Source organism: Oncorhynchus gorbuscha, unplaced genomic scaffold, assembly GCF_021184085.1.
Source record: "Oncorhynchus gorbuscha isolate QuinsamMale2020 ecotype Even-year unplaced genomic scaffold, OgorEven_v1.0 Un_scaffold_781, whole genome shotgun sequence".
Classification (NCBI taxonomy): Eukaryota; Metazoa; Chordata; class Actinopteri; order Salmoniformes; family Salmonidae; genus Oncorhynchus; species Oncorhynchus gorbuscha.
This window is the reverse complement of record NW_025745810.1, coordinates 219,125-244,470: the sequence shown is the minus strand read 5'-3', so window position 1 is coordinate 244,470 and position 25,346 is coordinate 219,125. Positions and strand designations below refer to the sequence as shown.

At 42.4% G+C, this 25,346-nt stretch overlaps 1 protein-coding gene across 1 annotated transcript in view; it reads left to right on the top strand.

Annotated features, from left to right (window-relative positions):
• The window catches only part of LOC124020246 (IQ motif and SEC7 domain-containing protein 3-like), a 126,276-nt gene that overhangs the window by 69,113 nt on the left and 31,817 nt on the right, over nt 1–25,346 (top strand). The gene's annotated exons all lie outside the window — the stretch shown is intronic.

Sequence of the window (25,346 nt, the reverse complement as noted above, 5' to 3'; positions counted from 1 at the left end):
ACACACACACACATACGGGTGGGGGTTTATAATCATGGATCTCACCATGAGACAGCACTTTATCTTCTGTAAGTTTCTCCATGATTTTCACTGCTCTCAGCTTGCATCTCTCTCTTTCTCCCTATCTTTCTCTCTCTCTTTCTGACTACACATATCATTCTCTATTTACATCTCTCACACTAAACATATCTTTCTCTATTTACACCATTTCATCTCTCTCTCCGCCCTTTTCCTCCCCCTCTCTCTCCCTCCCTGCAGCTGTGGTTAACCGCCTCTGTTCTGCAGAGCGCCCGTCACCTTCTGTTTGTCTTCGTGCCCAGAAATATCTTCCCTCTTTTATCTGTGGCTGTCTCCTCTCCCCTTATATGGTCCATATCCACATAAGCCGAGATCAGCCTGGAGAGGGAGAAACTGTATGCCATGATCCCCAGATTAGAATACCACAGATGTCGTCATTAAGGGACGTCTCTATATTGTCCTCTAATAGTTTTTTTAAGCATGGAGCGTCTGTGAACCTCCCAGAACGAGAGGGCGAGAGAGTGTGAGGGAGAAGGTGGTGGGGAGTGGGGGGGATAAGGAGATTGGGAGAGAGCTGCAGAAACGGCCTCCATGTAAAAGCTCACATGCTGCAGCATCATCACAGCAGACACACACACACACACACACAAATATAAACACACACACAAACATACATTCAGAAAGTATTCAGACCCATTTTCTCCCCCACATTTTGTTATATTACAACCTTATTCAAAAATGGATTTAATTAGTTTTTGTTCCTCATCAATCTACACACAATACCCCATAATGACAAAGCAAAAATAGTTTTTTGACATTCAGACCCTTTGCTATGAGACTCGAAATTGAGCTCAGTTTCCATAGATCATCCTTGAGATGTTTCTACAACTTGATTGGAGTCTGTGGTAAATTCTATTTATTGGACATGATTTGGAAAAGCACACACCTGTCTATATAAGGTCCCACAGTTGACAGTGCATGTCAAAGCAAAAACCGAGCCATGTCAAAGGAATTGTTTGTAGAAGGGTACCAAAACATTTCCGCAGCCTTGAAGGTCCCCAAGAACCTTTAAGAATAATTTAAGAATCATTCTTAAATGGAAGAAGTGTGGAACCACCTGACTGTCCAAACTGAGAAATTGGGAGAGAAGGGCCTTGGTCAGGGAGGTGGCCAAGAACCCGGTGGTCACTAACACAGAGCTCTAGAGATCCTCTGCGGAGATGGGAGAACCTTCCAGAAGGACAACCATCTTTGCAGCACTCCACCAATCGGGCCTTCCTGGCTAAATTCCCAATCTGGCCCTCAAACCATCACGGTCACCTAATAATCCCCAGTTTACAATTGGCTCATTCATCCCCCTCCCCCTGTAACTATTCCCCAGGTCGTTGCTGCAAATGAGAACGTGTTCAGGTAAAATAACGGATAAATAAATCAAATAAATGGTAGAGTGGCCAGACAGAAACCACTCCTCAGTAAAAGGCACATGACAGCCCACTTGGAGTTTGCCAAAAGGCACCTAAAGGACTCTTAGACCATGAGAAACAAGATTCTCTGGTCTGATGAAACCAATGTCTGACGTGGCATTTGGCCTGAATGCCAAGCGCCACGTCTGGAGGAAACCTGGCACGGAGGAAACCTGGCACCATCCCTACGGTGAAGCATAGTGGTGGCAGCATCATGCTGTGGGGATGTTTTTCAGCAGCAGGGACTGGGAGACTATTCAGGATTGAAGCGAAGATGAAAGGAGCAAAGTACAGAGAGATCCTTGATGAAAACCTGCTCCTGACTGCTCAGGACCTCAGACTGGGGCGAAGGTTCAACTTTCAACAGGACAACAACCCTAAGCACACAGCCAAGACAATGCAAGAGTGGCTTTGGGACAAGTCTCTGAATGTCCTTGGGTGACCCAGACAGATCCTGTACTTGAACCTAATCGAACATCTCTGGAGAGACCTGAAAATAGCTCTGCATTGACGCTCCCCATCCAACCTGACAGAGCTGGAGAAGATCTGCAGAGAGGAATGGGGAGAAACTCCCCAAATGCAGGTGTCAAATCAAATCAAATGTTATTAGTCACATGCGCCGAATAGAACAGGTGTAGACCTTTCAGTGAAATGCTTCCTTACAAGCCCTAACCAACAATGCAGTTTAAAAACGTATGGATAAGAATAAGAAATACAAGTAACAAGTAATTAAAGAACAGCAGTAAAATAACAATAGCGAGACTATATACAGGAGGGTACCGGTACAGAGTCAATGTGTGGGGGCACCGGTTAGATGAGGAAATATGTACATGTAGGTAGAGTTATTAAGCGACTATGCATAGGTGATAACAACAGAGAGTAGCAGCGGTGTAAAGAGGGGGGAGGGACGCTGAAAATAGTCTGGGTAGCCATTTAATTAGATGTTCAGGAGTCTTATGGCTTGGGGGTAGAAGCTGTTTAGAAGCATGCCAAGCTTGTAGCGTCATAACCAAGAAGACGCGAGGCTGTAATCGCTGCCAAAGGTGCTTCAACAAAGTACTCAGTAAAGGGTCTGAATATTTATGTAAATGTCATATTTAAAAATATATCTTAGCAAAATTACTAAAAAAGACTGTTTTCGCTTTGTTATTATGTTGTATTGTGTGTAGATTGATGAGGAAAAAAACAATTGAATACATTTTAGAATAAGGCTGTAACGTAACAAAATGTGGAATAAGTCAAGGGGTCTGAATACTTCCCAAATGCACTGTACCCACACACACACACACACACACTCACACAAATACACACACGCACACACACACACCCACACAAATACACACATCCACACACACACACAATTACACACACAAATACACACGCGTGCAAATACACACACACACACACTAAGTGCTGGTGTCTTTGTAAAAAACCCACGTGAGATCAGAAGGCTTTAATGGGGCTCTCAGACAGACTAAAAGAGCTGGACCAGCACTTTCTCTGCTGTTTGAGGAGGAGGGAACAGGATGAAGAGGTGTCTAGAGGGCTCCTCTCATATACACTGTATCTCCCAGAGAGAGGGACAAAGAACGAGAGTGAGAATGAGAGGGGGACAAAGAACGAGAGAGAGAATGAGAGAGGGAGAAAGAACGAGAGAGAGAATGAGAGGGGGAGAAAGAACGAGAGAGAGAATGAGAGAGGGAGAAAGAACGAGAGAGAGAATGAGAGGGGGAGAAAGAACGAGAGAGAGAATGAGAGGGGGAGAATGAGAGAGGAGAAATGAAGAGGAGAGAAAGAACGAGAGAGAGAATGAGAGGGGGAGAAAGAATGAGAATGAGGGGAGAAAGAACGAGAGAGAGAATGAGAGAGAATGAGAGGGGAGAAAGAACGAGAGAGAGAATGAGAGGGGGAGAAAGAACGAGAGAGAGAATGAGAGAGGGAGAAATAACGAGAGAGAGAATGAGAGGGGGAGAAAGAACGAGAGAGAATGAGAGAGGGAGAAAGAACGAGAGAGAGAAAGTATGAGAGAGAATGAGAGGGGGAGAAAGAACGAGAGAGAGAATGAGAGGGGGAGAAAGAACGAGAGAGAGAATGAGAGAGGGAGAAAGAACGAGAGAGAATGAGAGACGGAGAAAGAACGAGAGAGAGAATGAGGGACTACAGAATGTGGGATAAGAGTGAAATGAACATGTGAACAAATGATAGAATGAGAATGACAGAGTGAAAGAATGAAACAACTTGCATGGAAGGAGTGGGATAAAAAGAGAGGGGGAGAGAAAGAGGCACATTTTCAAATCATCTTTCGTAGATTCACATCCTCTCGCCTCTCCTCCTCCTCAAAACGCATAGGAAAGACTAAAGGAGATAAATCCAGAGAGAGAGAGAGAGAGCAAGAGAGATAGAGAGGTAGAGAGATAGAGAACAGTATTTGCAAGGTTGTTCTGAGTTTACTCATCTGAAACTATTCCCAGCACCTTGTTAATTATTCATGTTATTTATATGAAAGTTCTGATGGATGTTTAAAGCGATTTCAGTTCCAAAGATCGTATGAAAATCCTATATTCCCCCAACTGATGTCTTTTGAAAGTATACGGATAACACAAAGATTATCCTAGGCATCCCTTTAAAGCACATTCATTCATGAAATACATGCACGCACTCAATTATGCTAATCGACATCCATTTTGTGATTACTCATAAAATAGCCTGTTCTGTGTTTTGCAACTCCTAGCGTTATTATGTCATACTGAATACACATAGAGTACAGAAGATAAGGATACTTGGCAACGGTGACCAAACATCTCCCTTTTCAATCAGTGTTCAAATCCTCCTTCAAGAATAGTTCAGTCATATGCTGACGAGATCTCCGGTATCAAAGCTGTCTCAACACAAATCGAGTGTGAATGATCATGCATTTAATATATGATAATATTGAAGTTCTTGCAGGATATTTCCATATAACACCATCTCTGCATTGCCCATCTACATGAGACTCAAGTCATTAGCAGGTTTGAGATTCCCAGTTACTACTGGTGTTATAGGGTAGTGTGCAGAAGAATTCAGGATCTGTGGCAGAGTAAAAGGAGCCTCCTGTTATGTGCTTTTAATTCAATAGCACTGAACACTTCCCTCTGCATTCAACTAGCCACCATGCCCACTGCTCAGTTCAGCCACCATGCCCACTCCTCAGTTCAGCCACCATGCCCACTCCTCAGCTCAGCCACCATGCCCACTCCACAGCTCAGCCACCATGCCCACTCCTCAGCTCAGCCACCATGCCTCAGCTACCATGCCCACTCAGCTCAGCTACCATGCCCACTCCTCAGCTCAGCCACCATGCCCACTCCTCAGCTCAGCCACCATGCCCACTCCTCAGCTCAGCTACCATGCCCACTCCTCAGCTCAGCTACCATGCCCACTCCTCAGCTCAGCTACCATGCCCACTCCTCAGCTCAGCAACCATGCCCACTCCTCAGCTCAGCCACCATGCCCACTGCTCAGCTCAGCCACCATGCCCACTCCTCAGCTCAGCTACCATGCCCACTCCTCAGCTCAGCCACCACTGCTCAGCTCAGCCACCATGCCCACTCCTCAGCTCAGCCACCATGCCCACTCCTCAGCTCAGCCACCATGCCCACTGCTCAGCTCAGCCACCATGCCCACTCCTCAGCTCAGCCACCATGCCCACTCCTCAGCTCAGCCACCATGCCCACTGCTCAGCTCAGCCACCATGCCCACTGCTCAGCTCAGCTCACCATGCCCACTGCTCAGCTCAGCCACCATGCCCACTGCTCAGCTCAGCTACCATGCCCACTCCTCAGCTCAGCCACCATGCCCACTGCTCAGCTCAGCCACCATGCCCACTCCTCAGCTCAGCTACCATGCCCACTGCTCAGCTCAGCCACCATGCCCACTGCTCAGCTCAGCCACCATGCCCACTCCTCAGCTCAGCCACCATGCCCACTCCTCAGCTCAGCCACCATGCCCACTCCTCAGCTCAGCCACCATGCCCACTCCTCAGCTCAGCCACCATGCCCACTGCTCAGCTCAGCCACCATGCCCACTCCTCAGCTCAGCTACCATGCCCACTCCTCAGCTCAGCAACCATGCCCACTCCTCAGCTCAGCAACCATGCCCACTGCTCAGCTCAGCCACCATGCCCACTCCTCAGCTCAGCCACCATGCCCACTGCTCAGCTCAGCCACCATGCCCACTCCTCAGCTCAGCCACCATGCCCACTCCTCAGCTCAGCTACCATGCCCACTCCTCAGCTCAGCTACCATGCCCACTCCTCAGCTCAGCCACCATGCCCACTGCTCAGCTCAGCCACCATGCCCACTGCTCAGCTCAGCCACCATGCCCACTCCTCAGCTCAGCCACCATGCCCACTCCTCAGCTCAGCTACCATGCCCACTCCTCAGCTCAGCTACCATGCCCACTCCTCAGCTCAGCCACCATGCCCACTCCTCAGCTCAGCCACCATGCCCACTCCTCAGCTCAGCAACCATGCCCACTGCTCAGGTCAGCCACCATGCCCACTCCTCAGCTCAGCCACCATGCCCACTCCTCAGCTCAGCTACCATGCCCACTCCTCAGCTCAGCCACCATGCCCACTGCTCAGCTCAGCCACCATGCCCACTCCTCAGCTCAGCCACCATGCCCACTGCTCAGCTCAGCCACCATGCCCACTCCTCAGCTCAGCCACCATGCCCACTGCTCAGCTCAGCCACCATGCCCACTGCTCAGCTCAGCCACCATGCCCACTCCTCAGCTCAGCCACCATGCCCACTGCTCAGCTCAGCCACCATGCCCACTCCTCAGCTCAGCTACCATGCCCACTGCTCAGCTCAGCCACCATGCCCACTCCTCAGCTCAGCCACCATGCCCACTCCTCAGCTCAGCAACCATGCCCACTGCTCAGGTCAGCCACCATGCCCACTCCTCAGCTCAGCCTCTCCTCCCATGCAGCATAAGAGACATTTTCCATTTCAATTCTGCTGCTTTTTCCTTTTGACTGCTCAGTCCGTTTTAGAATTCAATTGCCGTTCTGCCATTCACTCTGCCTAGTGAAAAGTGACTAAGTCAAGCCCAGATAAGGACTCCCAAGACAAGTGTCAGACAGATGCATGATGGGTACACGGCAGGGGGCGGCTGTAGGGGGGGAGCAGTGGGGGGGAGCAAACAGCACACCTGGAAATATCTCTGAAAGGAGAAGACTTGACACGAAATTAACCTCCTACCATGGGAGTATCCTCAAGGGCCCGGGCTACCCCTCTTTGAAGATAATGGTTCGGGCTATTCTCCATCTGTAGATATTAAGAGTGAAAAAGGCCATTGACTGCCTAGATGGAACCAATCAGTCAGAGTACAAAAGGGGTGGATCCTAAGAATAATGGCAACCGTCCAAGGCCTGAATTCTTCATTAGCAATTCCGTTGCAAGTGGAGGATGTAATTAAAAGTTCCAGGCCACTGAGGGAATTCGGGCCATGGGAAATGTCCTGAAAAGTTTTGAGAACATTGGGTTGAAGCAGCATATTTTCCCCCTCCCTCCCTCGCTAGTGCGATTCTTTCCCACATCCAAAATATCAGAAGTATCCAACAACATGTTCCTAACTCGTAATGAATGTTTGTTGAGATGGAAGTAATGGTGCAGTGTGGTGGAATGAGTGGCAGATGAGGGGTCCTCGGAGCTGAGTGCTGAGTCACCAGAGACTCCAGGTGCATATGCCTGCTCAAAAATGCCCTATCATCACAGTGTCTGACAGGGCTCAGCTAACACTCATTCTCAAAAAAGTATTTCTCAAAATTTCAGGAACTTTCAATAAACTCCCTAGTTTTTCTGAAATCCTGGTTGGAGGATCCCGGAATCAGGAAGGAATAAGCAGGAAATTCAGAATCCTCCAACCAGGATTTCTGGAAAACCAGGAATTTAACCTTAGTTATCAAAACAAGTGAAATCTAATTGTATCAGTCACATGCGCCGAATACAACTTACTTATAGTGAAATACTTACTTACAAGCCCCTAACCAACAGTGCAGTACAAATACGGATAAGTTATGTCATTGACAGAAAGCGCATCCATTTTTATTTTGTCCTTATCTCACTCTCCCCTCAAATGCAGAGGTATGGTTTGTTGAGCTAATTCAGCTAACCTGGCTAGTAGTATCTCGTGTATTATGCTAAGGAAAGCTAATTTGGCTAACCTGGCTAATATCCTGTCTGTATAGACTATGGTAGGAAGAGCTAATATGCTTAATATCCTGTTTATGTATACCCGATGGTAGGAAGAGCTAATATGTTAATATCCTGTTTATGGATACCCTATGGTAGGAAGAGCTAACCTGGCTAATATCTTTGTCACGCCCTGACCATAGAGAGCTTTTATTCTCTATGTTGGTTAGGTCGGTGTGTGAATTAAGGGTGGGTTATCTAGGTGAATTATATTTCTATGTTGGCCTAGTATGGTTCCCAAACAGAGGCAGCTGTTTATCATTGTCTCTGATTGGGGGTCATATTTAGGTAGCCATTTTCCCATTGTGCTTTGTGGGATCTTGTCTATATATAGTTGCCTGTGAGCATTATATTAGCTTCACATTTCATTTGTTCTTTAAAGTTTGATATTCCAAAATAAAGGATGGAAACATACCACACTGCGTCTTGGTCCACTCCTTATAACGATCGTGACAATCCTGCTCATATACACTATGGTAGGAAGAGCTAACCTGGCTAATATCCTGTTCATATACACTATGGTAGGAAGAGCTAACCTGGCTAATATCCTGTTCATATACACTATGGTAGGAAGAGCTAATATGCTTAATATCCTGCTCATATACACTATGGTAGGAAGAGCTAACCTGGCTAATATCCTGTTCATATACACTATGGTAGGAAGAGCTAACCTGGCTAATATCCTGTTCATATACACTATGGTAGGAAGAGCTAACCTGGCTAATATCCTGTTCATATACACTATGGTAGGAAGAGCTAATATGCTTAATATCCTGTTCATATACACTATGGTAGGAAGAGCTAATATGCTTAATATCCTGCTCATATACACTATGGTAGGAAGAGCTAACCTGGCTAATATCCTGTTCATATACACTATGGTAGGGAGAGCTAATATATCCTGTTCATATACACTATGGTAGGAAGAGCTAATATCCTGCTATGGTTAATATCCTGTTCATATACACTATGGTAGGAAGAGCTAACCTGCTAATATCCTGTTCATATACACTATGGTAGGAAGAGCTAATATGCTTAATATCCTGTTCATATACACTATGGTAGGAAGAGCTAATATGCTTAATATCCTGTTCATATACACTATGGTAGGAAAGCTAATATGCTTAATGTCCTGTTTATATACGCTATGGTAGGGAGAGCTAATATGCTTAATATCCTGTTCATATACACTATGGTAGGAAGAGCTAATATGCTTAATATCCTGTTCATATACACTATGGTAGGAAGAGCTAACCTGGCTAATATCCTGTTCATATACACTATGGTAGGAAGCGCTAACCTGGCTAATATCCTGTTCATATACACTATGGTAGGAAGAGCTAATATGCTAATATCCTGTTCATATACACTATGGTAGGAAGAGCTATATGCTTAATATCCTGTTCATATACACTATGGTAGGAAGAGCTAATATGCTTAATATCCTGTTTATATATACGCTATGGTAGGGAGAGCTAATATGCTTAATATCCTGTTCATATCTATGGTAGGAAGAGCTAATACTTAATATCCTATGGTAGGTAGGGAGAGCTAATATGCTTAATATCCTGTTCATATACACTATGGTAGGAAGAGCTAATATGCTTAATATCCTGTTTATATACACTATGGTAGGAAGAGCTAACCTGGCTAATATCCTGTTCATATACACTATGGTAGGAAGAGCTAATATGCTTAATATCCTGTTTATATATACACTATGGTAGGAAGAGCTAACCTGGCTAATATCCTGTTCATATACACTATGGTAGGTAGAGCTAACCTGGCTAATATCTTTGCTAACCATAGAGAGCTTTTAATGTTGGTTATCGGTGTGTGAATTAAGGGTGGGTTATCTGAATTATATTTCTATGTTGGCCTAGTATGGTTCCCAAACAGAGGCAGCTGTTTATCACTATTGGGGGTCATATTTAGGTAGCCATTTTCCCATTGTGCTTTGTGGGATCTTGTCTATATATAGTTGCCTGTGAGCATTATATTAGCTTCACATTTCATTTGTTCTTTAAAGTTTGATATTCCAAAATAAAGGATGGAAACATACCACACTGCGTCTTGGTCCACTCCTTATAACGATCGTGACAATCCTGCTCATATACACTATGGTAGGAAGAGCTAACCTGGCTAATATCCTGTTCATATACACTATGGTAGAGCTAATATGCTTAATATCCTGTTCATATACACTATGGTAGGAAGAGCTAATATGCTTAATATCCTGTTCATATACACTATGGTAGGAAGAGCTAACCTGGCTAATATCCTGTTCTAACACTATGGTAGGGAGAGCTAATATGCTTAATATCCTGTTCATATACACTATGGTAGGAAGAGCTAATATGCTTAATATCCTGTTCATATACACTATGGTAGGAAGAGCTAACCTGGCTAATAGCCTGTTCATATACACTATGGTAGGAAGAGCTAACCTGGCTAATATCCTGTTCATATACACTATGGTAGGAAGAGCTAATATGCTTAATATCCTGTTCATATACACTATGGTAGGAAGAGCTAATATGCTTAATATCCTGCTCATATACACTATGGTAGGAAGAGCTAACCTGGCTAATATCCTGTTCATATACACTATGGTAGGGAGAGCTAATATGCTTAATATCCTGTTCATATACACTATGGTAGGAAGAGCTAATATGCTTAATATCCTGTTTATATATACACTATGGTAGGAAGCGCTAATATGCTTAATATCCTGTTCATATATACACTATGGTAGGAAGAGCTAATATGCTTAATATCCTGTTCATATACACTATGGTAGGAAGAGCTAATATGCTTAATATCCTGTTCATATACACTATGGTAGGAAGAGCTAATATGCTTAATATCCTGTTTATATATACGCTATGGTAGGGAGAGCTAATATGCTTAATATCCTGTTCATATATACACTATGGTAGGAAGAGCTAATATGCTTAATGTCCTGTTTATATATACGCTATGGTAGGGAGAGCTAATATGCTTAATATCCTGTTCATATATACACTATGGTAGGAAGAGCTAATATGCTTAATATCCTGTTCATATACCCTATGGTAGGAAGAGCTAACCTGGCTAATATCCTGTTCATATACACTATGGTAGGAAGCGCTAACCTGGCTAATATCCTGTTCATATACACTATGGTAGGAAGAGCTAATATGCTTAATATCCTGTTCATATACACTATGGTAGGAAGAGCTAATATGCTTAATATCCTGTTCATATACACTATGGTAGGAAGAGCTAATATGCTTAATATCCTGTTTATATATACGCTATGGTAGGGAGAGCTAATATGCTTAATATCCTGTTCATATACACTATGGTAGGAAGAGCTAATATGCTTAATATCCTGTTTATATGTACGCTATGGTAGGGAGAGCTAATATGCTTAATATCCTGTTCATATACACTATGGTAGGAAGAGCTAATATGCTTAATATCCTGTTTATATACACTATGGTAGGAAGAGCTAACCTGGCTAATATCCTGTTCATATACACTATGGTAGGAAGAGCTAATATGCTTAATATCCTGTTTATATATACACTATGGTAGGAAGAGCTAACCTGGCTAATATCCTGTTCATATACACAATGGTAGGTAGAGCTAACCTGGCTAATATCTTTGTCACGCCCTGACCATAGAGAGCTTTTATTCTCTATGTTGGTTAGGTCGGTGTGTGAATTAAGGGTGGGTTATCTAGGTGAATTATATTTCTATGTTGGCCTAGTATGGTTCCCAAACAGAGGCAGCTGTTTATCATTGTCTCTGATTGGGGGTCATATTTAGGTAGCCATTTTCCCATTGTGCTTTGTGGGATCTTGTCTATATATAGTTGCCTGTGAGCATTATATTAGCTTCACATTTCATTTGTTCTTTAAAGTTTGATATTCCAAAATAAAGGATGGAAACATACCACACTGCGTCTTGGTCCACTCCTTATAACGATCGTGACAATCCTGCTCATATACACTATGGTAGGAAGAGCTAACCTGGCTAATATCCTGTTCATATACACTATGGTAGGAAGAGCTAACCTGGCTAATATCCTGTTCATATACACTATGGTAGGAAGAGCTAACCTGGCTAATATCCTGTTCATATACACTATGGTAGGGAGAGCTAATATGCTTAATATCCTGTTCATATACACTATGGTAGGAAGAGCTAATATGCTTAATATCCTGCTCATATACACTATGGTAGGAAGAGCTAACCTGGCTAATATCCTGTTCATATACACTATGGTAGGGAGAGCTAATATGCTTAATATCCTGTTCATATACACTATGGTAGGAAGAGCTAATATGCTTAATATCCTGCTCATATACACTATGGTAGGAAGAGCTAACCTGGCTAATATCCTGTTCATATACACTATGGTAGGGAGAGCTAATATGCTTAATATCCTGTTCATATACACTATGGTAGGAAGAGCTAATATGCTTAATATCCTGTTTATATACACTATGGTAGGGAGAGCTAATATGCTTAATATCCTGTTCATATACACTATGGTAGGGAGAGCTAATATGCTTAATATCCTGTTCATATACACTATGGTAGGAAGAGCTAATATGCTTAATATCCTGCTCATATACACTATGGTAGGAAGAGCTAACCTGGCTAATATCCTGTTCATATACACTATGGTAGGGAGAGCTAATATGCTTAATATCCTGTTCATATACACTATGGTAGGAAGAGCTAATATGCTTAATATCCTGTTTATATATACACTATGGTAGGAAGCGCTAATATGCTTAATATCCTGTTCATATATACACTATGGTAGGAAGAGCTAATATGCTTAATATCCTGTTCATATACACTATGGTAGGAAGAGCTAATATGCTTAATATCCTGTTCATATACACTATGGTAGGAAGAGCTAATATGCTTAATATCCTGTTTATATATACGCTATGGTAGGGAGAGCTAATATGCTTAATATCCTGTTCATATACACTATGGTAGGAAGAGCTAATATGCTTAATATCCTGTTCATATACACTATGGTAGGGAGAGCTAATATGCTTAATATCCTGTTCATATACACTATGGTAGGAAGAGCTAATATGCTTAATATCCTGTTCATATACACTATGGTAGGAAGAGCTAACCTGGCTAATATCCTGTTCATATACACTATGGTAGGAAGAGCTAACCTGGCTAATATCCTGTTCATATACACTATGGTAGGAAGAGCTAATATGCTTAATATCCTGTTCATATACACTATGGTAGGAAGAGCTAATATGCTTAATATCCTGCTCATATACACTATGGTAGGAAGAGCTAATATGCTAATATCCTGTTTATATATACACTATGGTAGGAGAGCTAATATGCTTAATATCCTGTTCATATACACTATGGTAGGAAGAGCTAATATGCTTAATATCCTGTTTATATATACACTATGGTAGGAAGAGCTAATATGCTTAATATCCTGTTCATATATACACTATGGTAGGAAGAGCTAATATGCTTAATATCCTGTTCATATACACTATGGTAGGAAGAGCTAATATGCTTAATATCCTGTTCATATACACTATGGTAGGAAGAGCTAATATGCTTAATATCCTGTTTATATATACGCTATGGTAGGGAGAGCTAATATGCTTAATATCCTGTTCATATATACACTATGGTAGGAAGAGCTAATATGCTTAATGTCCTGTTTATATATACGCTATGGTAGGAGAGCTAATATGCTTAATATCCTGTTCATATATACACTATGGTAGGAAGAGCTAATATGCTTAATATCCTGTTCATATACCCTATGGTAGGAAGAGCTAACCTGGCTAATATCCTGTTCATATACACTATGGTAGGAAGCGCTAACCTGGCTAATATCCTGTTCATATACACTATGGTAGGAAGAGCTAATATGCTTAATATCCTGTTCATATACACTATGGTAGGAAGAGCTAATATGCTTAATATCCTGTTCATATACACTATGGTAGGAAGAGCTAATATGCTTAATATCCTGTTTATATATACGCTATGGTAGGGAGAGCTAATATGCTTAATATCCTGTTCATATACACTATGGTAGGAAGAGCTAATATGCTTAATATCCTGTTTATATGTACGCTATGGTAGGGAGAGCTAATATGCTTAATATCCTGTTCATATACACTATGGTAGGAAGAGCTAATATGCTTAATATCCTGTTTATATACACTATGGTAGGAAGAGCTAACCTGGCTAATATCCTGTTCATATACACTATGGTAGGAAGAGCTAATATGCTTAATATCCTGTTTATATATACACTATGGTAGGAAGAGCTAACCTGGCTAATATCCTGTTCATATACACAATGGTAGGTAGAGCTAACCTGGCTAATATCTTTGTCACGCCCTGACCATAGAGAGCTTTTATTCTCTATGTTGGTTAGGTCGGTGTGTGAATTAAGGGTGGGTTATCTAGGTGAATTATATTTCTATGTTGGCCTAGTATGGTTCCCAAACAGAGGCAGCTGTTTATCATTGTCTCTGATTGGGGGTCATATTTAGGTAGCCATTTTCCCATTGTGCTTTGTGGGATCTTGTCTATATATAGTTGCCTGTGAGCATTATATTAGCTTCACATTTCATTTGTTCTTTAAAGTTTGATATTCCAAAATAAAGGATGGAAACATACCACACTGCGTCTTGGTCCACTCCTTATAACGATCGTGACAATCCTGCTCATATACACTATGGTAGGAAGAGCTAACCTGGCTAATATCCTGTTCATATACACTATGGTAGGGAGAGCTAATATGCTTAATATCCTGTTCATATACACTATGGTAGGAAGAGCTAATATGCTTAATATCCTGCTCATATACACTATGGTAGGAAGAGCTAACCTGGCTAATATCCTGTTCATATACACTATGGTAGGGAGAGCTAATATGCTTAATATCCTGTTCATATACACTATGGTAGGAAGAGCTAATATGCTTAATATCCTGTTCATATACACTATGGTAGGAAGAGCTAACCTGGCTAATAGCCTGTTCATATACACTATGGTAGGAAGAGCTAACCTGGCTAATATCCTGTTCATATACACTATGGTAGGAAGAGCTAATATGCTTAATATCCTGTTCATATACACTATGGTAGGAAGAGCTAATATGCTTAATATCCTGCTCATATACACTATGGTAGGAAGAGCTAACCTGGCTAATATCCTGTTCATATACACTATGGTAGGGAGAGCTAATATGCTTAATATCCTGTTCATATACACTATGGTAGGAAGAGCTAATATGCTTAATATCCTGTTTATATATACACTATGGTAGGAAGCGCTAATATGCTTAATATCCTGTTCATATACACTATGGTAGGAAGAGCTAATATGCTTAATATCCTGTTCATATACACTATGGTAGGAAGAGCTAATATGCTTAATATCCTGTTCATATACACTATGGTAGGAAGAGCTAATATGCTTAATATCCTGTTTATATATACGCTATGGTAGGGAGAGCTAATATGCTTAATATCCTGTTCATATATACACTATGGTAGGAAGAGCTAATATGCTTAATGTCCTGTTTATATATACGCTATGGTAGGGAGAGCTAATATGCTTAATATCCTGTTCATATATACACTATGGTAGGAAGAGCTAATATGCTTAATATCCTGTTCATATACCCTATGGTAGGAAGAGCTAACCTGGCTAATATCCTGTTCATATACACTATGGTAGGAAGCGCTAACCTGGCTAATATCCTGTTCATATACACTATGGTAGGAAGAGCTAATATGCTTAATATCCTGTTCATATACACTATGGTAGGAAGAGCTAATATGCTTAATATCCTGTTCATATACACTATGGTAGGAAGAGCTAATATGCTTAATATCCTGTTTATATATACGCTATGGTAGGGAGAGCTAATATGCTTAATATCCTGTTCATATACACTATGGTAGGAAGAGCTAATATGCTTAATATCCTGTTTATATGTACGCTATGGTAGGGAGAGCTAATATGCTTAATATCCTGTTCATATACACTATGGTAGGAAGAGCTAATATGCTTAATATCCTGTTTATATACACTATGGTAGGAAGAGCTAACCTGGCTAATATCCTGTTCATATACACTATGGTAGGAAGAGCTAATATGCTTAATATCCTGTACATATACACTATGGTAGGAAGAGCTAACCTGGCTAATATCCTGTTCATATACACAATGGTAGGAAGAGCTAACCTGGCTAATATCTTTGTCACGCCCTGACCATAGAGAGCTTTTATTCTCTATGTTGGTTAGGTCGGTGTGTGAATTAAGGGTGGGTTATCTAGGTGAATTATATTTCTATGTTGGCCTAGTATGGTTCCCAAACAGAGGCAGCTGTTTATCATTGTCTCTGATTGGGGGTCATATTTAGGTAGCCATTTTCCCATTGTGCTTTGTGGGATCTTGTCTATATATAGTTGCCTGTGAGCATTATATTAGCTTCACATTTCATTTGTTCTTTAAAGTTTGATATTCCAAAATAAAGGATGGAAACATACCACACTGCGTCTTGGTCCACTCCTTATAACGATCGTGACAATCCTGCTCATATACACTATGGTAGGAAGAGCTAACCTGGCTAATATCCTGTTCATATACACTATGGTAGGAAGAGAACCTGGCTAATATCCTGTTCATATACACTATGGTAGGAAGAGCTAACCTGGCTAATATCCTGTTCATATACACTATGGTAGGAAGAGCTAACCTGGCTAATATCCTGTTCATATACACTATGGTAGGAAGAGCTAATATGCTTAATATCCTGTTCATATACACTATGGTAGGAAGAGCTAACCTGGCTAATATCCTGTTCATATACACTATGGTAGGAGAGCTAATATGCTTAATATCCTGTTCATATACACTATGGTAGGAAGAGCTAATATGCTTAATATCCTGTTCATATACACTATGGTAGGAAGAGCTAACCTGGCTAATATCCTGTTCATATACACTATGGTAGGAAGAGCTAATATGCTTAATATCCTGTTCATATACACTATGGTAGGAAGAGCTAATATGCTTAATATCCTGTTTATATACACTATGGTAGGGAGAGCTAATATGCTTAATATCCTGTTCATATACACTATGGTAGGAAGAGCTAATATGCTTAATATCCTGTTCATATACACTATGGTAGGAAGAGCTAATATGCTTAATATCCTGTTCATATACACTATGGTAGGAAGAGCTAACCTAGGGAGAGCTAATATCCTGTTCATATACACTATGGTAGGAAGAGCTAATATGCTTAATATCCTGTTTATATATACACTATGGTAGGAAGCGCTAATATGCTTAATATCCTGTTCATATATACACTATGGTAGGAAGAGCTAATATGCTTAATATCCTGTTCATATACACTATGGTAGGAAGAGCTAATATGCTAATATCCTGTTCATATACACTATGGTAGGAAGAGCTAATAGCTAATATCCTGTTTATATATACGCTATGGTAGGGAGAGCTAATATGCTTAATATCCTGTTCATATACACTATGGTAGGAAGAGCTAATATGCTTAATGTCCTGTTTTATATACGCTATGGTAGGGAGAGCTAATATGCTTAATATCCTGTTCATATATACACTATGGTAGGAAGAGCTAATATGCTTAATATCCTGTTCATATACACTATGGTAGGAAGAGCTAACCTGGCTAATATCCTGTTCATATACACTATGGTAGGAAAGAGCTAACCTGGCTAATATCCTGTTCATATACACTATGGTAGGAAGAGCTAATATGCTTAATATCCTGTTCATATACACTATGGTAGGAAGAGCTAATATGCTTAATATCCTGTTCATATACACTATGGTAGGAAGAGGAATATCCTGCTAACCTATGCTTAATATCCTGTTCATATACACTATGGTAGGAAGAGCTAATATGCTTAATATCCTGTTTATATGTACGCTATGGTAGGGAGAGCTAATATGCTTAATATCCTGTTCATATACACTATGGTAGGAAGAGCTAATATGCTTAATATCCTGTTTATATATACACTATGGTAGGAAGAGCTAACCTGGCTAATATCCTGTTCATATACACTATGGTAGGAAGAGCTAACCTGGCTAATATCCTGTTCATATACACTATGGTAGGGAGAGCTAATATGCTTAATATCCTGTTCATATACACTATGGTAGGAAGAGCTAATATGCTTAATATCCTGTACATATACACTATGGTAGGAAGAGCTAACCTGGCTAATATCCTGTTCATATACACAATGGTAGGAAGAGCTAACCTGGCTAATATCTTTGTCACGCCCTGACCATAGAGAGCTTTTATTCTCTGTTGGTTAGGTCGGTGTGTGAATTAAGGGTGGGTTATCTAGGTGAATTATATTTCTATGTTACACTATGGTTCCCAAAGGAGGCAGCTGTTTATCATTGTCTCTGATTGGGGGTCATATTTAGGTAGCCATTTTCCCATTGTGCTTTGTGGGATCTTGTCTGCTCATTATATACACATTTCATTTGTTCTTTAAAGTTTGATATTCCAGGAAGAGCTAACTGCGTCTTGGCTTATAATATCCTGCTCATATACACTATGGTAGGAAGAGCTAACCTGGCTAATATCCTGTTCATATACACTATGGTAGGAAGAGCTAATATGCTTAATATCCTGCTCATATACACTATGGTAGGAAGAGCTAATATGCTTAATATCCTGTTCATATACACTATGGTAGGGAGAGCTAATATGCTTAATATCCTGTTCATATACACTATGATAGGAAGAGCTAACCTGGCTAATATCCTGTTCATATACACTATGGTAGGAAGAGCTAATATGCTTAATATGTCATGCTTTGTCTTATATTGTCTTGTCATTTTGCTTTTCCTTCTGTTCGTTTTCCCCCTGCTGGTCTTTTTAGGTTTGTTCCCCTTTTTCTCTCTCCCTTCCTCTCTCTCTTCTCTCTATCGTTCCGTTCCTGTAGGATCATTTAGCTTCCCACACCTGTTCCCTATGATTAATATCCTGCTCGGATCCTTGTCTATACACTATGGTAGGGAGAGCTAGTCTGCTAATATCCTGCAACCTCATATACACTATGGTAGGAATTGTTTTTATGCTTTATTTACGATTTGTCTAGGAGGCTATTTCCTTAAACTAATATCGCTTTTGGGTCCTCATTCACCTGCATAACATAATATCCTGTTATATATACACTATGGTAGGAAGAGCTAATATGCTTAATATCCTGTTCATATACACTATGGTAGGAAGAGCTAATATGCTTAATATCCTGTTCATATACACTATGGTAGGAAGAGCTAATATGCTTAATATCCTGTTCATATACACTATGGTAGGAAGAGAGCTAATATCCTGTTTAATATACCTATGGTAGGGAGAGCTAATATGCTTAATATCCTGTTCATATATACACTATGGTAGGAAGAGCTAATATGCTTAAGTCCTGTTTATATACACTATGGTAGGGAGAGCTAATATGCTTAATATCCTGCTCATATACACTATGGTAGGAAGAGCTAATATGCTTAATATCCTGCTCATATACACTATGGTAGGAAGAGCTAACCTGGCTAATATCCTGTTCATATACACTATGGTAGGAAGAGCTAACCTGGCTAATATCCTGTTCATATACACTATGGTAGGAAGAGCTAATATGCTTAATATCCTGTTCATATATACACTATGGTAGGAAGAGCTAATAGCTTAATATCCTGTTCATATACACTATGGTAGGAGAGCTAATATGCTTAATATCCTGTTCATATATACACTATGGTAGGAAGAGAGCTGTTCATATAACCTGGCTAATATCCTGTTCATATACACTATGGTAGGAAGAGCTAACCTGGCTAATATCCTGTTCATATACACTATGGTAGGAAGAGCTAATATGCTTAATATCCTGTTTATATATACACTATGGTAGGAAGAGCTAATATGCTTAATATCCTGTTTCATATACACTATGGTAGGAAGAGCTAACCTGGCTAATATCCTGTTCATATACACTATGGTAGGAAGAGCTAATATCCTGTTTATATACACTATGGTAGGGAAGAGGCTAATATCCTGTTCATATACACTATGGTAGGAAGAGCTAATATGCTGTTAATATCCTGTTCTAATATCCTGTTATACACTATGGTAGGAAGAGCTAACCTGGCTAATATCCTGTTCATATACACTATGGTAGGGAAGAGCTAACCTGGCTAATATCCTGTTCATATACACTATGGTAGGAAGCTAACCTGGCTAATATCCTGTTCATATACACTATAGGGAGAGCTAATATGCTTAATATCCTGTTCATATACACTATGGTAGGAAGAGCTAATATGCTTAATATCCTGTCACTATGTAGGAACACTTTCAGTTTTGTCATTTATTATCTTGTCTTGTCCCTGTGCTTCCCATTCTATTCGTTTCCCTCTGCTGGTCTTATTAGGTTCTTTCCCTCTTTCTATCCCTCTCTCTCCCCCTCCCTCTCTCACTCTCTCACTCTCTCTTCTCTCTATCGTTCCGTTCCTGCTCCCAGCTGTTCCTATTCCCCTAATCAATCATTTAGTCTTCCCACACCTGTTCCCGATCCTTTCCCCTGATTAGAGTCCCTATTTCTTCCTTTGTGTTCCGTTCCTGTCCTGTCGGTTCCTTGTCTAGAATTCACCGTGCTGTGTTTGTGTATCGCCCTGTCGTGTCGTGTTTTCCTCAGATGCTGCGTGGTGAGCAGGTGTCTGAGTCTGTCTGGTTCAAGTGCCTTCCCGAGGCAACCTGCTGTTCACCTGCTGTTCAAGATCGAGTCTCCAGTTTGTCCTCGTCATTTCGAGTGAAAGTTGTGTTTTTTTGTTTGTATTTACTTTACTGGATTAAAGACTCTGTTTTCGCCAAGTCGCTTTTTGGGTCCTCTTTCACCTGCATGACAGAAGGAACCGACCAAGGAATGGACCCAGCGACTTCAGACGCTCGTTACACTGCCGTCGAGATCCAAGGAGCCATGCTCGGCAGACACGAGCAGGAATTGTCTGCTGCTCGCCATGCCGTGGAGAACCTGGCCGCTCAGGTTTCCGACCTCTCTGGACAGTTCCAGAGTCTACGTCTCGTGCCACCTGTTACTTCCTGGCCTGCCGAGCCTCCAGAACCTAGGGTTAATAACCCACCTTGCTACTCCGGGCAGCCCACTGAGTGCCGCTCCTTTCTCACGCAGTGTGAGATTGTGTTCTCTCTCCAACCCAACACATACTCTAGAGAGAGAGCTCGGGTTGCTTACGTCATTTCACTCCTTACTGGCCGGGCTCGAGAATGGGGCACAGCTATCTGGGAGGCAAGGGCTGATTGCTCTAACAAGTTCCAGAACTTTAAAGAGGAGAGGATTCGGGTTTTTGACCGTTCAGTTTTTGGTAGGGGAGGCTTCTAGGGCCCTGGCTTCCTTATGCCAAGGTGAACGGTCCATAACGGATTATTCTATTGAGTTTCGCACTCTTGCTGCCTCTAGTGAGTGGAACGAGCCGGCGCTGCTCGCTCGTTTTCTGGAGGGACTCCACGCAGTGGTTAAGGATGAGATTCTCTCCCGGGAGGTTCCTTCAGATGTGGACTCTTTGATTGCTCTCGCCATCCGCATAGAACGACGGGTAGATCTTCGTCACCGGGCTCGTGGAAGAGAGCTCGCATCAACGGTGTTTCCCTGCTCCGCATCGCAACCATCTCCCTCCTCTGGCTCAGAGTCTGAGCCCATGCAGCTGGGAGGGATTCGCATCTCGACTAAGGAGAGGGAACGGAGGATCACCAACCGCCTGTCGCCATCTGAGCGCAACTATGATGTGGGTAACCGTGAACTGCTCGCCATCCGCTTAGCCCTAGGCGAATGGCGACAGTGGTTGGAGGGGGCGACCGTTCCTTTTGTCGTTTGGACAGACCATAAGAACCTTGAGTACATCCGTTCTGCCAAACGACTTAATGCCCGTCAAGCTCGTTGGGCGTTGTTTTTCGCTCGTTTCGAGTTTGTGATTTCTTACCGTCCGGGTAGCAAGAACACCAAGCCTGATGCCTTATCCCGTCTGTTTAGTTCTTCTGTGGCTTCTACTGATCCCGAGGGGATTCTTCCTTATGGGCGTGTTGTCGGGTTAACAGTCTGGGGAATTGAAAGACAGGTTAAGCAAGCACTCACGCACACTGCGTCGCCGCGCGCTTGTCCTAGTAACCTCCTTTTCGTTCCTGTTTCCACTCGTCTGGCTGTTCTTCAGTGGGCTCACTCTGCCAAGTTAGCTGGTCATCCCGGTGTTCGAGGCACTCTTGCGTCTATTCGCCAGCGCTTTTGGTGGCCGACTCAGGAGCGTGACACGCGCCGTTTCGTGGCTGCTTGTTCGGACTGCGCGCAGACTAAGTCGGGTAACTCTCCTCCTGCCGGTCGTCTCAGACCGCTCCCCATTCCTTCTCGACCATGGTCTCACATCGCCCTAGACTTCATTACCGGTCTGCCTTTGTCTGCGGGGAAGACTGTGATTCTTACGGTTGTCGATAGGTTCTCTAAGGCGGCACATTTCATTCCCCTCGCTAAACTTCCTTCCGCTAAGGAGACGGCACAAATCATTATCGAGAATGTATTCAGAATTCATGGCCTCCCGTTAGACGCCGTTTCAGACAGAGGCCCGCAATTCACGTCACAGTTTTGGAGGGAGTTCTGTCGTTTGATTGGTGCGTCCGTCAGTCTCTCTTCCGGGTTTCATCCCCAGTCTAACGGTCAAGCAGAGAGGGCCAATCAGACGATTGGTCGCATACTACGCAGCCTTTCTTTCAGAAACCCTGCGTCTTGGGCAGAACAGCTCCCCTGGGCAGAATACGCTCACAATTCGCTTCCTTCGTCTGCTACCGGGTTATCTCCGTTTCAGAGTAGTCTGGGTTACCAGCCTCCTCTGTTCTCATCCCAGCTTGCCGAGTCCAGCGTTCCCTCCGCTCAAGCGTTTGTCCAACGTTGTGAGCGCACCTGGAGGAGGGTGAGGTCTGCACTTTGCCGTTACAGGGCACAGACTGTGAGAGCCGCCAATAAACGCAGGATTAAGAGTCCAAGGTATTGTTGCGGCCAGAGAGTGTGGCTTTCCACTCGCAACCTTCCTCTTACGACAGCTTCTCGTAAGTTGACTCCGCGGTTCATTGGTCCGTTCCGTGTCTCCCAGGTCGTCAATCCTGTCGCTGTGCCTGCTTCTTCCGCGACATCTTCGTCGCGTCCATCCTGTCTTCCATGTCTCCTGTGTCAAGCCCTTTCTTCGCACCCCCGTTCGTCTTCCCTCCCCCTCCCGTCCTTGTCGAGAGCGCACCTATTTACAAGGTACATAAGATCATGGACATGCGTTCTCGGGGACGGGGTCACCAATACTTAGTGGATTGGGAGGGTTACGGTCCTGAGGAGAGGAGTTGGGTTCCGTCTCGGGACGTGCTGGACCGTTCACTCATTGATGATTTCCTCCGTTGCCGCCAGGATTCCTCCTCGAGTGCGCCAGGAGGCGCTCGGTGAGTGGGGGGTACTGTCATGTTTTGTCATTTATTATCTTGTCTTGTCCCTGTGCTTCCCATTCTATTCGTTTCCCTCTGCTGGTCTTATTAGGTTCTTTCCCTCTTTCTATCCCTCTCTCTCCCCTCCCTCTCTCACTCTCTCGCTCTCTCTTCTCTCTATCGTTCCGTTCCTGCTCCCAGCTGTTCCTATTCCCCTAATCAATCATTTAGTCTTCCCACACCTGTTCCCGATCCTTTCCCCTGATTAGAGTCCCTATTTCTTCCTTTGTGTTCCGTTCCTGTCCTGTCGGTTCCTTGTCTAGAATTCACCGTGCTGTGTTTGTGTATCGCCCTGTCGTGTCGTGTTTTCCTCAGATGCTGCGTGGTGAGCAGGTGTCTGAGTCTGTCTGGTTCAAGTGCCTTCCCGAGGCAACCTGCTGTTCACCTGCTGTTCAAGATCGAGTCTCCAGTTTGTCCTCGTCATTTCGAGTGAAAGTTGTGTTTTTTTGTTTGTATTTACTTTACTGGATTAAAGACTCTGTTTTCGCCAAGTCGCTTTTGGGTCCTCTTTCACCTGCATGACACTAATATGCTTAATATCCTGTTCATATATACACTATGGTAGGAAGAGCTAATATGCTTAATATCCTGTTCATATACACTATGGTAGGAAGAGCTAATATGCTTAATATCCTGTTCATATACACTATGGTAGGAAGAGCTAATATGCTTAATATCCTGTTTATATATACACTATGGTAGGAAGAGCTAATATGCTTAATATCCTGTTCATATACACTATGGTAGGAAGCGCTAACCTGGCTAATATCCTGTTCATATACACTATGGTAGGAAGAGCTAATATGCTTAATATCCTGTTCATATACACTATGGTAGGAAGAGCTAATATGCTTAATATCCTGTTCATATACACTATGGTAGGAAGAGCTAATATGCTTAATATCCTGTTTATATATACGCTATGGTAGGGAGAGCTAATATGCTTAATATCCTGTTCATATACACTATGGTAGGGAGAGCTAATATGCTTAATATCCTGTTCATATACACTATGGTAGGAAGAGCTAATATGCTTAATATCCTGTTTATATGTACGCTATGGTAGGGAGAGCTAATATGCTTAATATCCTGTTCATATACACTATGGTAGGAAGAGCTAATATGCTTAATATCCTGTTTATATACACTATGGTAGGAAGAGCTAACCTGGCTAATATCCTGTTCATATACACTATGGTAGGAAGAGCTAATATGCTTAATATCCTGTTTATATATACACTATGGTAGGAAGAGCTAACCTGGCTAATATCCTGTTCATATACACTATGGTAGGAAGAGCTAACCTGGCTAATATCCTGTTCATATACACTATGGTAGGGAGAGCTAATATGCTTAATATCCTGTTCATATACACTATGGTAGGAAGAGCTAATATGCTTAATATCCTGTTCATATACACTATGGTAGGAAGAGCTAACCTGGCTAATATCCTGTTCATATACACTATGGTAGGAAGCGCTAACCTGGCTAATATCCTGTTCATATACGCTATGGTAGGAAGCGCTAACCTGGCTAATATCCTGTTCATATACACTAGTGAGCTGTGAATAGAAAGCAGTGGTCTCAGGAATAGATTTGGATTTCAGCGATTTTATAACCTTTTCATTGTGCGATAGCCAAGCGGCATTGGTAACAGAGCAGGTATGGGTTTACGTGTCTACATCTGCCAGCCTCCTATCTCATTTGTCATGTGTTTGTCATGAAAGGCAGCGAATAATCCACACATATGGTAAATAGCTCAAAAAAGTGCTCTTTTATGCCGATTGTGTTTTTGAAAAGCAACCATTGTGGCACTTCAAGATTTTTCTCTTTGACTTTGAGGAAAGTTTTCTGGCAGTGACAAATCCAAACCTCATAATATCCCCGCTCCTCCACCCCCAACCCTTTCCACTGATGATCACTCAACTTGAAAAATTAAAACCGGATGGCTTGCTGACAGGGAGAGAGAGAGAGAGAGAGAGAGAGAGAGAGAGAGAGAGAGAGAGAGAGAGAGAGAGA